The sequence below is a fragment of the Aethalodelphis obliquidens genome, unplaced genomic scaffold, assembly GCF_003676395.1.
Source record: "Aethalodelphis obliquidens isolate GAN/ISIS:26980383/991018 unplaced genomic scaffold, ASM367639v1 scaffold3, whole genome shotgun sequence".
Lineage (NCBI taxonomy): Eukaryota > Metazoa > Chordata > Mammalia > Artiodactyla > Delphinidae > Aethalodelphis > Aethalodelphis obliquidens.
This window is the reverse complement of record NW_020837947.1, coordinates 38,310,441-38,325,440: the sequence shown is the minus strand read 5'-3', so window position 1 is coordinate 38,325,440 and position 15,000 is coordinate 38,310,441. Positions and strand designations below refer to the sequence as shown.

Here is a 15,000-nt window from a genome sequence, read left to right as displayed (position 1 = left end):
GAGGGAAAAATAACTATGTCACTCTTCTATTTCTTTCTTTCTTTGGTTCTAGTACAATGGGCAGAGATAGGTGGAAATTTGTAAAATAAAACCAAATTTAATCCTGGAAAAAGTATAAAATTATAGAGATTTTTAAAAATATGCATTTTAAAGACAAATAACAGTGTTTAGTTTTATCTAACTGACTTTAAACTGGATTCCTGTTTACAGTTTCTACTAGATCATTGCCAAGAGCCATATGCAAATGTTTGAAAAATTAGGACTACAGAAGTATTTTTCTTAATCTTGCTCTTTTAGGGGTGCATATTTGCATTATGTTACATAAATTTTGAAGCTTATAAATTTTAACTTTGTTACTACTTCCCATAAGATCATTTGTTCATTTATTTTTCAATTCCTCTTCTCAGTTCCTTTATTCAGTCTAAACAAATAGGACTCATTTGAAGGGAAATGGTCTCAGATACACAGTGAGAGGAACAGTGAAAACCATATAGGAAGCTGGGTAGAGGAACGCGGTTAAAAGATGTCTGCTTTGGTTTTAAAATTCTTCCACAGTGCTAAGTATGCATTCAAGCAACTCTGAGTCTGAAAAGCACCTCACAAACCTTGACATTCAACAGATATTTATTGCATCCCTCCTACCATGTGCAAGATGAATGAGTCACAGTCTATACCCTCAAAAGGCTTTAAAAAACTTGTGTGAGGTGGGAGGTGAGAGGCAGGCACTAATCAGAAATTAATAATATAGGTGATAAGTTCAACAATAGAGATAGGCCAGAGTGTTTTCGAGCACAGAGGAGGGAACCTGCCTCGTCCAAGGGGGCATAGAAACCTTCTGAGAAAGGGACGTACAAATGAACCCTGAGTGGATGAATATGTGTTAATCAGAGGATGGGGAGGGGATTGAGGGCAAAGAACCTCAGCCAGCAGGGCACTATAAACAAGGCACGGGGGGCTTAGGCAAGGTGTGACTGCAGAGCTTTAGGACTAGCCCAGATCTGGCATGGGTGAAAATGAAGGAGAGGTAGATTGGGGCCAACTTCTGGAGGGCATCATGTACACTGTGAAGGGGCTTGGACTTGATCCTGTAGGTGATGGGAAGCCTGTGAAGGATTAGTTAATCACAGAATGCTCATGGGCAGATTTACTTTGAAATAATTCCACCTGACATCTTTGTAAAGAATGGATTTGCAGGAAGCAAGAATGCATAGAAGAAAGTCATTTGGGATGTTGTTGCAAAGCTCCAGTAAGAGTGAACGGCAGGCCGAGCTAGGGCAGTGAGAGTGTGGTGGAGGGTATTTGCAAAGTGCCCTGTTGCTATCAGTGGCTGATGTAAATACCTGTGGTTTATACTCCTGTTATTTTTCACCTTTCTTGGGTCAGATGCTCAGCCCTGAGATACAGGGCCCAATCTGTAAAGAAGAATTATATGTACATAGTTTATCTTCATTTCTGGGAGCAAGATGCTTGGATTTCTTCCACGTGGTCTCCACGTGGGTATTAGGAATATTGGTACAGCGCTTCAAGCCACCTGGGAAAGATGTAAAAGATTCTCTACAGTCATATCCCCAAAGTGCAGTATGTTTTGCCAAATAAAGGTGTAGTTATGCCAAATATTTTTTACAGTCATTTTCTGTGACTACAAATGTTTGCTGTAATGGATGGTTATTTTTATGTGATGACTTTCTTAACTTGACATTAATCCCTAATAGCACTGATGCAGTAATTATTCATTGCATTTTGTAGCTGGCAGTCCTAGGTACTAACACTTGTTATTTGAAATGAAGCCGCTTAACTTTTAATAGAAAATTTTATTGTAGAATTGGAGGCTCTGCTTTTCTGAAGGAAGTCAAGCAAGTCATGGTGTTTACCAGTTTTAAGTTTAAAAAAGACAAAATGATTAAAATTTGATAATTTAAATTAATTTTCACCTTTTCTGGTTCTTCATAGTTTTTTTTTTTAATTTACAGGAAAAAAAGATTTATCAAAATTTCTTGCTAAACCTGACTTAGAAATAGCAGCATATTTTAATCAGAGATTTGTAAGTATTTTTTTCTTTATTTAGGAAATTAGATATTGATTTTGTGGAAGAAATGACTTCCACAATAAAACACTTGACAGGATATAGCAACACAATCTGAGTTGGCATGCAAAATTTGAATGAGAGCAAAACAGACACAAAACTCACCCTTCAAAAAACAAAACCAACCAAATCCTCAGTCAGAAAGCCTTCATCAAATCTGTCTACAGCTAGTGAATGTTTAAGTTATTTTCTTGCAATTTCTCTTTCTTGATGTCATTTTCCTTACTTTTTTCCCTTTGTGAAAATATCTGTGTGTTCACATATTTTAGAGAGTCTATAACATCAATGGGAAGGAAGAGAAAAAGAGTAGGGTATGAAAACAGGAAAAGGGAAGAATTTGAATTCTGTTAAAAGTTATATGGCTTTGGATAACTTGGTCTTTTCCATTAATGCTTTTAGTGAATTTTTTTTAAAAAAATCAAAGCTAGATCTCATAATAGCTATGGTCCATTTGTTTTCATCATATTTATGAAATGCCTATTATTGTGCTATACCCAAAACTGGTCAACTCAAGAATGGGGACTCTAGGAGACATTTCCTATTTCAGTTTAGCAAGAGATCAAGACAAGCACATCTTTTCACAAACATATTTTATTAGACGAATTGAGAAGAACTAATGAGGGTGAATAAAAGCTTTGTCCTAAAAAATCTATCTGTAGTAATAGCATTTTATGTTGTATTCTCTGAAAGATATTTCAGGTCTAATGTAGTCCTGTTCTAGCACTGAAGCAAACAGTCGGCATAAGCACTGAAGCAAACAGTCGGCATACTGAGTTGAAGGGCACACAGTCTAGGGCCCGTGGTATAAAGACAGAGTAATGAAGCAGAGTCAGGTAACTAAGGTCTGGAGCTGGGGGGGCTCCTCACCAGCTGGGTGAGACCTTGGACAGCCTACTTCTGGGCTTCTCAACAGTAAATATTTGTTTTGAAGGTTGTTGACTAGAAATGATGACTACCTTGGATCATTTTATGATTCTAGGATGTCCCTTAAATATTGTTGCTTAGTAGGTACTAGTCATTATATCTTGCCTAATCTATGATTATTATAATGACATTAACATTTGTGATTTAGCTAAAAAACCAACCAACAGGAACTGAGACATATTTCTAACTTGCTTCCTCAGATAAGATCTCAGCAAATTGTTTAATTAAAAGCTTGTACTGAATTCTTTTTTTTTTTTTTTTTTTTTTTTTTGCGGTACGCGGGCCTTTCACTGTTGTGGCCTCTCCCGTTGCGGAGCACAGGCTCCGGACGCGCAGGCTCAGTGGCCATGGCTCACGGGCCCAGCCGCTCCGCGGCAGGTGGGATCATCCTGGACCGGGGCACGAACCCGTGTCCCCTGCATCGGCAGGTGGACTCTCAACCACTGCGCCACCAGGGAAGCCCCCCAGATATTTTAAATAAGCATCTTAGATACCCTTTGAGAAACACTAATTTTCCTTTATAAATGAGCCCCAAACTAGTTGATTATCAAAGTCACATGAGAGCTTTGTAAAAAACATTCCTAGGGTTCCATCTTGAAGGTTCTGATTTGGCATATCTGGTGCAAGGCGTTGGAACTTGCTTTCCAAAAGTTACCACACTGATTTTGATATTTGCGAACCACTGCTTTACAGCCTTACCATATCTCTAATTTTTTATTCATAAAGCTTTTGGCTGTGCTTACTGTGTATGAACGAGGAAATACCGTTGTGGATACGTGCTTCAGCCAGTCCACATCAAGTTACAGGAGTGAAAAGGATGAGGTTGCATGTCTGCATTTGCATGCATTACCCAGATCAACAGTCTTCTTACCCTTGGTTGTATAGCTGCATTAAGTAAATCCAAGTGCTGAGCCCATACATCAGAGAATCCCTGCATGAGAAAGCACTATAGGAGACCATCTAGTTCAAACCTCTTATATTTCACAGAGGAGGAAAATGAGGCTCAGAGCTTTGCCCAAGGCTATGGGCAAGACTAGGACCAACACTTGGATTTCTGCCCCCAGCTCAGTTCTATTTCCATCACAATCGGCTGACTATGATTCTGCCATTTCAGGAACCTGCAACACCTATGAAACCAGTATCTCTAGTGTTGGCTGTAGGCTTCCCAGCAGGCGTAGAACGTGCTCTGTGACTCAGCTTTCTTACTTACCTTTCCAGCTGTCTGAAAGTGAGAGCTTCTTCTTTTCTGACTCCAGTTCTCTGTCCTGAATAAAAAGAAGCAGTAAGGTCTCTGAGGGACTGAAGGTTCTCACTAGGAGAGGAAGCCTGTTCCAGCAGTGGCATCATCTTCTCAATCACCTTCTCGATTCTTCATCTTAGCCAAAGCCATCTGTGCCTTTTCTCAAACTCCCTATCTCTGTATAGCAGAGCCATCATCATCTTAGTCTGTCTTCTTATTCTTGCATCATTTTTTCCCCCTGGCATTCCTTACATCACTTTAGTTGCCCTTATTTGCATACTGTTCAGCTCTGAAGAGCCATTACAATCAACAAATATCAAGTACCACTACTCTGTCCCAAGAACAGTCTTGTGTATCAGAGATGTAAAATGAAGCCAGCATGGTCCTAGTTTCGGAAGAATTCACAGTATCACAGGGAGGGAGAGCAGTATAAAAATGCTACAGGAGTGCTTGAGAGTGTCACACGAGCCACGGCTACCACTTCTTAGGGGAGTCCAGGAAGGCTTTTGGAAGGAGGGGACATTGGTCTGTTTTGAGTGCAAAAACTATAAACCTCAGTATAAATGAGCAATATTTCGCAACCGCATGAAGAGAATGTTTCAAAGGCTTAATGAGGAGAGCCAGTGCAATTGAGATTAATAAGGCAAAATGTCAGCATGATGGAGAGAAGGGGACACTGCAACATGTGGCCGAAGACCTGGATCTTCTCCTCACAGTAAGCCCTAACCTATGTAACCTTGGCCAATCCAATCAGACTCCTTAGACCTCACTTGACCGCTTGTTCAATTCATTCAAATAATGAAATTCATGTTATAGGCTGTCCAACATACTTGGGATAGAGTCAAGTGGAGCAAAAGTGCCTCCCAGACACTTTTTTTTTTCTGAGCTGAAGCTCAGTGTTGAGTAGTTGTTGACCTAATCCAGAGAAGCTTTGGAGGGAGAGTGCTCCAGCTGGTGGCCTGAATGTGGAGGTGAAGGGAGTACGTCTGGGAGCTACACGTCCTAAATGGGGAGCAGTTTCTTTCACCTGCCAGACCCAAGGTGGGGGGAGGAGTGGCAAGAGGTGAGGATGGGAAGTAGGCGGAGTGTAGATCAGGGAGGGTGTTGTTAGCCATGCTAAGGAACTGGATGACGTTTTCTTGGCATGAGGGGAGTAGTCAGAGAACTGAGATAGTGATATTTGCTTGGCTAGTGTAAAGAATGGACTAGGGGACAACAAAGTGGGGGCAGGGTAATGAGTGAAGAGGATCATCTAATCTAGAGAGGCTGGTGCCCTTAACTAGGGTAGTGAAAGAGCAGAGCAGTCAGTCCATTGGTTCAAGAGCTATTTAGAGAATAGACTTTGTATGACTTGATTATCATGGAAGGTGAGGGGAAAGGATGCCTGCTGGGTTTCTGACTTGTGCAACTGGATGGATTATAGTGCTATTCACTGAGAAAGAAAACACAGGAGGAGGAACAAGTTTCAAAAGGAAGATGAAGATCTGTAATAGGAGGGGATGAGACCCGCTGATGTGTCCTGGGCTCTTCAGTGTTAACTGGCCTTCCATGCTGAGAACATCACACACATTGTCCCACTTAATCTTCTCAACTGTGGGAGGTATTATTATGTGCACTCAGAAGATGTGGGAGCTGAGGCTCAGAGAGCTTAATGCCTCACATAACATCCCTCAGCTAACAAGGAGTGGAGCGAAAGGTTCAGACCAGAATGCTAAGCCAGCTGTAGTTCCTTCTAAAGCACACATACCTTCTATTCTATCACTCTGCTTTCCTTTTAGCTCCGACACATTTAATTCTTTGAAAATAGGTCACTTGTAGAACACAAATAACTGTAGACTTTATGGATTGTTAAATCGAAGGCGTAAACTCTACCTTCTAATTTATTATGTCTCACTTGGAATACTGCAGCTGCCTCCAGACTCATCTCTTGAATCCACTCTTCTTTCTCAGTCTATTCCATTTGCTGTAGCCAAAGTGATCTTTTTAAAATTCAATTTTGATTGTCACACTATTGCTTAAAAGACTTCAGTGGCTTCCCAGTACTTTCAGAATAGTAGACCCAATCTTTAACACGCCTCAATGATGTAGCCCCTGTTAAGTGAGCTACTCCATCTTGTGCCATTTCTTACCTCCTTCTCTGCGTTTGGGCCACACTGGCCTTCCTTCAGTTCCTGCAATGTGCTGTGCTCTTCTCTTCTGCTTGAAATACTCTCTTTCTACCTCTATACCAGATGTTCCTTTTGTCCATATCTCAGCTCGTATTATCAATGCGTCAGGTTCTGATACACTCACATAAGTCCACATAATTTTTCATCTACGACTTACCACAGTTTGTATTCATACACGGATTTGTGTTGATTATTTTTTTCTCACCCATTAGATTCCATGAAAGTAGTTATATAATTCTTGCCAGGCATATCATTGGCACTCAGTAGATATTTTCTAAGTGAATTAATAAATTTATAAATGAATGAACATGATTCTGTATTAACTAATTTATGTTTGATTATGTATTTGGTATATTACTGTTTCGAATTTAAAAAGAACATTTTTTTGATTCCTATGAAATAAACTGAGTTTCAGTCATATACAATATTATTTTTTAATACCTCAATGATACAGTATTTCCCCGGTATTATATTTTAATTGTTTTTCCCTTTCAGAAGTCAGTTTTCCTTTGCTTGTTAAATGAAGGTGATTCCAATAGCATAGGGGTAATTACCGAATTGACATTTCTTTGGATACAACCAATTAAACCAAGGCAATTAAAACTTGGAAATGGCAACTATAAAAGAACAATATGTCATCATTCAGTATTCCAATGAAGGATGGAAATGTGTTATAATTTGTTTTTAAATGTCACATCTTTATTGCACTTGCTAATTGAGACTTTCCATCCCAGGCTTGCTGAAAATAATTTAGAGTTTTCAGGAGTGATATCTTATTTTTTTCCCCTCAAGAATGATTCTCTGTCATGTGACTATCATACTCTAACACATGACGCTTGGATAAGGCAAGGATGCCATTAATGTGTAAGCCCACAGCCCGAAACTGGAGGTGGGCTGTCAGTACTCAAAATAGGCTCCCAGGACTCTGGGCTGAACAAATGATGGGACTGTGGGATGGAATCTAGCACGAGAGATTTTTGCATTCTGTTTTACCCATATATTGCTGAGACCCTCTGGAATTGTCTACTGAACATTGACAATCATGGTTATCTAGCCTTTCGATCTCTAAGAGCTATCTGAGGGACTTAGATTACCCAAGTGTTAAACATTTTTTTTAAACTTGAATAGCCTATAATTCCACATGGAAGAAGGCGGAATTAAAGGTAGGTAGAAGAAGGCTGACAAGTTAGTGATTAAAATTATGGTTGTTACAGGAGACAGGTGCTGGCCATTAGGGCCATGATTTATGATACAGTCCAGTGTTTGCCAACAATGAATATCCTGATCCCCTAGAATTCTATAGAATTAGTCGAGGGTGTCCACAAAGCCATGCATCTGTGTCTGAATAAATACTGTCACATATCATATATACTAACATTTTTCAAATGTATATAGATTATTGTTATAAAAATAAGGGTTAATTTCTTTAAAATGTTTATTTTATAGTACCTTTTCAACTATTAAATGTTTTCTCAATCAACAGATATCTAAAAAGTGTAGGTTCTTCAACTTTGAGGATTCATCTTGCTATTAAACCTCAATAAACATAGTCGTAGCTTCCACACTCCAGGAGGTACAATCTGTTCTGTTTGTTTGTTTTCCCCACACCTACTATTTCTTAGAATCCTCAGAGTCTATGAATCTACCCTGGGTGCTAGCTGTCACTTTTTCTGGTCTGGTGCTCTGGTCTCCCTGCTCACCATTCCCTGCTGTCTCCTAAAGCTTTTTGATGCTGTTGCAACTCTCTCTAGTCTATGTCATCTTAGACTGTCCCCAGGGTACTCCCTTTGTTGCCCAAAACAGAGATATCACTAAGATGGTTGTAGTGCATAGTAAACTTTACCAAAGACTTGAGGATAATATGACAGAATTATAGTGCAGAAAAAAGAAACCTAGAATTAGATATTCAACATCATTACTACACAAGTCCATTCATTGTGCCCATTCTCCGGGGCCCACTACTGGTTGGCTCTCTCCTTAGTATCCAGCCGACCACCTTGTTTCAGGTTTCTGCCCACCTTCCACAGGCAAGGTTCTTCAGTCTTGTTCTGCCTCCCTGGAATCTAGGCTAGAATCCCTCTCCCTACACATAGAGAAATCAGTATATGTTATGATCGTTATATTTTTGGCGTTTATGCAATTCATACCACAATGAATACAACTTTTAAATTACAACAGTAAGTAACTGTTAGGACCTGAATCTCATCATTCCAAACTGGAATTCTCATTTAACTAAGCCTCCTTCCACCCCAGCAGTCTACTCTCAAGCAGGAGGGGTTTCCAGTCAAGGAGGTGAATGCTTTTATTGTTTCCATAAAGCCTTAGAAGAATGCAGAAATCACTTCTAAGCAAGGCTCAAGGTCACGATATGGACATGTGCTTCCCTAATAGACTTTACAAGCGGAAACCTTCCCCTAACCACAGGAAGGCCTGACCTTCATCGAGTGCGGTAGCAGAAGGGCTGCCTTGCTCTCCTGCACACACCCCAGAGGCTGGGCCTTTTCCCCTTACAGATTACACCCACCATATCCACTAGTGATATGATGTTAAAAAGTAGTTTTTATCCTTGAAAAAAATTAGAAACTGTCATTATTGTGGGATAAGTACTGGCCCAGATGTCCAGTGACATGATGTCTAGACTTGATTCTGAAATTAACCAGATCTCCATCATATCTGCAGTCTGGTCTCTTCCTCATCTTTGAATTCAGGGTTGCTTTGTGTTTGTTTGTTTGTCTGTTTGCTTAATTTTTGTTTATTAATTTGCTGATGACCGGAGTTCCTTCTAGCCCCCAAATTCTCAGATATTTCCAAGTTACTTATACATTGTCATTTTTTGGTTTCTCTTGACAGTCTTTAATGGCATTGATTCATTTGACTTTGCATCAATGCCATTAATTTGTAAAATAGGAAAAAGAAACTAGATTAGGTATGCTGTGGTTAAGGTCACATTGAGACTCATGAGTCTCGTGTAAAATGCTACATTTCAAGTTTTTAAATTAGCCTATTGAAATATTTCTATATATTTTTAAATTTGGAAGACATACTTATTAATCTTCACCCAGCTACTGAACTTCACAGGTCATTAAAAATGTGTTATGAGAAGTTAGTCACTTGCCCCCAGTTATAGATGGTGATAGAATTAGAAAATGAATCACATGTTTACATATTACCCTTAATTTTAAAAATGGAAGTTACCACTGGAATAAATTAAAGGGAGAGACAGCCAGATTGCAGCTAATATTTTAAAAATGCAGTTTTAAGAATACTAAAAATTCTATTTACAGTCATAATTACTACTATGGATATGAAAAATAGAGATGAGAATGACTCAACATATGTTTCTCAGATAAATCTGGAGGCAGGTTATAGAAAGGATTAAAAGAAAGAGAACACTCTTAAGCTCAAAAGAGTTTACCTCATGCATAGAATGCAGCAGCAAAATGGCCATTCTGCTTGGCCCCAGTTGAACAAATGCCTGTGGGGAAAAAATAGCGAAAATATTCTGCTTTGACAGGGCTAGCTTATCTTAAATTAAAAGTACATCAAAGAAACATAGTGTTTCAGACTACAGAAAGCCTCCTGATTTAGAAGTTACTGGGAAACAGGTTTCAAATTTTAATCTTGGCAATTAAAATACTTTAAAATATGAAGACTATTCAAGTTAACAGATGATAGGTACTTCTGCTTTCTATCCATGCTTCAGAGAGGTTTTGCTGCGGAAAGTGACATAACACAAGTAGGTAAAGAACAAACAAGGAAACAAAAAAACCCCCAAACCTATGAACACTTGTATTGTTTTCATTGTTTCCACACCTGTGATAGGGGCTTCTGAAAATGCCAGAACACTTCATTCTCCATACCCTATGAAGTATGATTATATATCGTCACTGTCCTGCACACCCCAGCGTGCAAAGTTTTGAGATTTTCAGAAACCTCAGTACTTGGGTGGAGTATGTAGCTTGGAATTTAAGAGTCAACACCCCTGAGACTGAAAGACTCAGGGACTCTCCCCTGGTGACACATGAGTAACGTGAACCAGAGCACTCGTAGTTCAAATGAAACTAGAGCTGTCATATACATTCTGGATGGATTTTTCTTTAAGCTCACACTTTTCAGTAGAAGTAAATTTTTTTTAGTAACATTTATCCATCTAGCTCAGAAAATTCCAAGTTTTGGGGGTTATTGCAACAAATACACCTAGTCCAGAGGTCTTAAAAGTGAAACAAATTGGCCTTTAAAATTTTATAAATGAATTAGAATAGCTTTAATCACTGCTTTCCCCTTTCTTTCCTGCCTATTTTTGTTAAATGATTGGGACGTTTATGTGGGTTTAAGTGTGTAAGGTAAGAGGAGTGAAAGAGGTAACAACTGAAAGCTACTTAATTACTAGAAATAAAACTGTAAGAATCTAAGTTCTCCTGCCTACACTGCAAATGAAAAATAAGGGCATACTTTAGTCGTTGAAGAAACATTGCATGACAGGGACTAGGGAAACTAAGCCTCAAAGAAGTTAAAGAATCTGTCCAATGTCATGCAATTTGTGGTACCAAGAGCACAGATTAGACTCCAGCACCCCCACCAACCTTACAAACAGGCGGAAGATAAAATGCTGAGAATTCAGGAAAGTCTTTGCCCTGTCTTTCCCAAATACCACTCCTCTTCCATTAGCTAATTTCTGGAAGTGCCACAGTTGACAGTTTGCTTCTTTGGTCGGAGACTTTGGAGTTTTCCTTGTAGGGAGCCACACATAGATCATGTTCCTGTGAACAAATTAAGTAAATATTTTCCAAAAGCTGGTTTGGGTAGGATGAAGGGGAAGAGGACATTGGAAGGTCTATGGCAGGAGCAGGGCCTGGGGAGGAGAACAAGAGGAAATGGATGAAGGAAGACAGTGAAGGGTGCAAAGCATTTGGTCTGGAAGAGTCTGCAGTTGACCAGAGGTTAGATATATTGTTGTAATAAAATTGTGCTCCAGGATGTGTTCATGCTGTGTCTCCCTTACTCTCTGCCTTTTATGTACTCATTTTCTGTATTTGTCCTATTATAAACAGCTGTTTTACATTGACCACATTTCAAAACGTTACTTATGATCTTTTTTATTCAGAAGGTGCACATCTATAAACGATGCTCCTCCCAAATAAAGTTGAATTAAATGAGATCTTCTTCAATCTTGACTTTTTCTTAGTCCATTTTTTTTACAATCTCTTTGAGAGACTGAGAGAGATATTTTAGTCAATATCATCCAGGATGTTCTGACCTCTCAAAATGACTCTCCAGGGTCAACAAGCTTTAGTGAGTAGTTCTTTCTGCTATTTTTAATGTATCCATGTATTTATCCATGCTTCCTTTTCGCTTCACTTTACCCCTGCTAGTGAGGATCTTTGAGAATTTTCTGTAATTATTCTACTCTTCAGATTATTACAAACAGAGTCAACTTTGTAATGTTTTCTTCAGTTATTTTAATTATGATGAATTTGGGGGAATTTTTCTCTACTAAAAGTCACCATTATCCTTAATCAAATGTCAAAGGATAACAATAAAAATCTGATGTGAAATGGATCAAAGTGGCAGGATGACTCGAAAGGTCTTTCTTGGTTCAGGAACACTGCCAGCCTAGGGTTTAAAGCAGCAATGCTTAAAATGCCAACACAGAGCACTTTTATCAAATTCAGTAACATAAGCTTCCTATCTGCACAGACAGGATCTGCAGATGAGGTGGACTGCACAGTTAGATCGATGTTAAGTTAACCCAAAAAGCACTCATTGAACGCCTGCTAGCCACTGTCCACACTTAGACCCCATTTGTTCTTGCCACCCTAGAGGTGTGATCTTCTGCGAGTAAAACAAGTCACCAACATAGAACATTTAGCAAAAACCATATTAAACTAGTTTAGTGTTGAACTTCAGGGTTGGTTATCGGAGTAAAAGGTGAAAGAGCCTGCCCAGGGGATGACTGATGTAACCAAGGCCATCAGTATGTGTCCTGATAGAGCAAGTCGGGACAAAGTTAGTTTTATAATTTAATTTTTAATTTACTACAAGGTAATTTTAATAAGGTCGAAGATTGGGTGTGTAGATCTCCAAAGCTGTGTGCATGTGTTGGTATACTTTGCTAAAACCACCAGTAAACAGTCCATCCTTTTGGGTGATACATACTCTTAGACCCTGAAGCAACATCATTTATAGATTTTTTTCAGTGTATTATTAGAGAAAGATGGAGAAGAATCTGACCTAACCTTTACTCCAGTTCAGTTATTCTCAGACTTGTGTGGGAGTAAGAATCTTCCAGAGTGTTTGCAATACATATGGTGTCAAACACACAGGATTCAAGGTTCTAGGGAAGGCACTGGGAACCTGTATTGTTAACAAACTTCCCATGTGAGTCTTCTGAGCAGGCAGGTTTAGGAAACACTGCTCTAGTTCATCTGGCATAAGATTAATTGTAGGTAAATAGGCTTTTTACCCACCCTCTATTTCTCCCGCTCTCCCCCATTAGAATTTTTTTTAAATCTTAAGCGCTAATTTGCTTTAAATTCACTGTGTTAGTCTCCAGGCATAGGCAAGCTAACAGTTTTCCCAGAGACCTCATGTTTTTTGCCTGCTTTTTCCCACAAGTTAATCAAGCGTTAAGGTGAAAAATCTAGTTCTTCTCTGTGGAGTGGCTCATACAAAGAAGAATTAAGTTACACTGCCTGGTGTCAGAATGTATATGATTACGTTGGCAAAGCTATAAAAAGAAATATCCAAACCTCATTAAAAAAAATTCAAAAGAGGTCACTGTTAGAGCAGATGGACGAAGCAGAGTGCTTGATCATTTAGTAGTTACTGAGCTAAAAGTATATTCAGGCCAAGGTGTATACAGCTAGGGCGGCTGGGAGAAGGTCACCAAATCATAATTACAGCTTTCAAGGGTAGAGTTCAGAATTTTACAGTAAAATGCATGTTTATTTGTATAAAATGAAAAATTAAAAATGTATAAAGATGACTAAAAGATCTGGTAAATACAGTGCAGTCAACTGTCAGTTACCCCTATGGAATGTAATAGTGGGTTTCCTTTGCTACATTCTTTGGGGTCTTCTCTACTTAGTAATCAGAAAATGTCTTTGCATAAAGTGCAAACTTCTTTGCAGTTTTTGGTTAAAATATGAAAAGAAAAAGTACAGCAAAAATTAAAGTCTAAAATTAAACCAAAAAAAAGTCTTAGAATCGTTTTTTTTAATCTTTTTTTAAACATCTTTATTGGAGTATAATTGCTTTACAGTGCTGTGTTAGTTTCTGCTTTGTAACAAAGTGAATCGGCTATACATATACATATACATATACATATATCCCCATATCTCCTCCCTCTTGCGTCTCCCTCCCACCCATCTTAAATGGGTGTTGAATTCTGTCAAAAGCTTTTTCTGCATCTATTGAGATGATCATGTGGTTTTTATCCTTCAGTTTGTTAATATGTTGTATCACATTGATTGATTTGTGTATATTGAAGAACCCTTGCATTCCTGGGATAAACCCCACTTGATCATGGTATATGATCCTTTTAATGTGCTGTTGGATTCTGTTTGCTAGTATTTTGTTGAGGATTTTTGCATCTATGTTCATCAGTGATATTGGACTGTAGTTTTCTTTCTTTGTGACATCTTTGTCTGGTTTTGGTATCAGGGTGATGGTGGTCCCATAGAATGAGTTTGGGAGTGTTCCTCCCTCTGCTGTGTTTTGGAAGAGGTTGAGAAGGATAGGTGTTAGCTCTTCCCTAAATGTTTGATAGAATTTGCCTGTGAAGCCATCTGGTCCTGGGTTTTTGTTTGTTGGAAGATTTTTAATCACAGTCTCAATTTCAGTGCTTGTGATTGGTCTGTTTATATTTTCTATTTCTTCCTGGTTCAGTCTCAGAGGGTTGTGCCTTTCTAAGAATTTGTCCATTTCTTCCAGGTTGTCCATTTTATTGGCATATAGTTGCTTGTAGTAATCTCTCATGATCCTTTGTATTTCTGCAGGGTCAGTTGTTACTTCTCCTTTTCATTTCTAATTCTATTGATTTGAGTCTTCTCCCTTTTTTTAATTGATGAGTCTGGCTAATGGTTTATCAATTTTGTTTATCTTCTCAAAGAACCAGCCTTTAGTTTTATTGATCTTTGCTATTGTTTCCTTCATTTCTTTTTCATTTATTTCTGTTCTGATCTTTATGAATTCTTTCCTTCTTCTAACTTTGGGTTTTTTGGTTCTTCTTTCTCTAATTGCTTTAGGTGTAAGGTTAGATTGTTTATTTGAGATATTTCTTGTTTCTTGAGGTAGGATTGTATTGCTATAAAGTTCCCTCTTAGAACTGCTTTTGCTGCATCCCATAGATTTTGGGTTGTTGTGTTTTAATTGTCATTTGTTTCTAGGTATTTTTTTATTTCCTCTTTGATTTCTTCAATGATCTCTTGGTTATTAAGTACTGTATTGTTTAGCCTCCATGTGTTTATATTTTTTATAGATTTTTTCCCTGTAATTGATATCTAGTCTCATAGCCTTGTGGTTGGAAAAGATACTTGATACAATTTCAATTTTCTTAACTTTACCAAGGCTTGATTTGTGCCCCA

At 38.5% G+C, this 15,000-nt stretch overlaps 1 protein-coding gene across 5 annotated transcripts in view; it reads left to right on the top strand.

Moving 5' to 3' along the window:
- Positions 1-15,000, top strand: part of PKIB (cAMP-dependent protein kinase inhibitor beta) — a 102,397-nt gene that overhangs the window by 60,237 nt on the left and 27,160 nt on the right. For 2 of the 5 annotated variants that reach the window (XM_027087377.1, XM_027087349.1), the window contains exon 3: positions 1,971-2,041. The exons of the other annotated variants lie outside the window; for them this stretch is intronic. The gene's annotated coding sequence lies outside the window, so the exon portion shown is untranslated. The remainder of the gene's footprint in view (positions 1-1,970; positions 2,042-15,000) is intronic. 5 annotated transcript variants of the gene reach the window in all.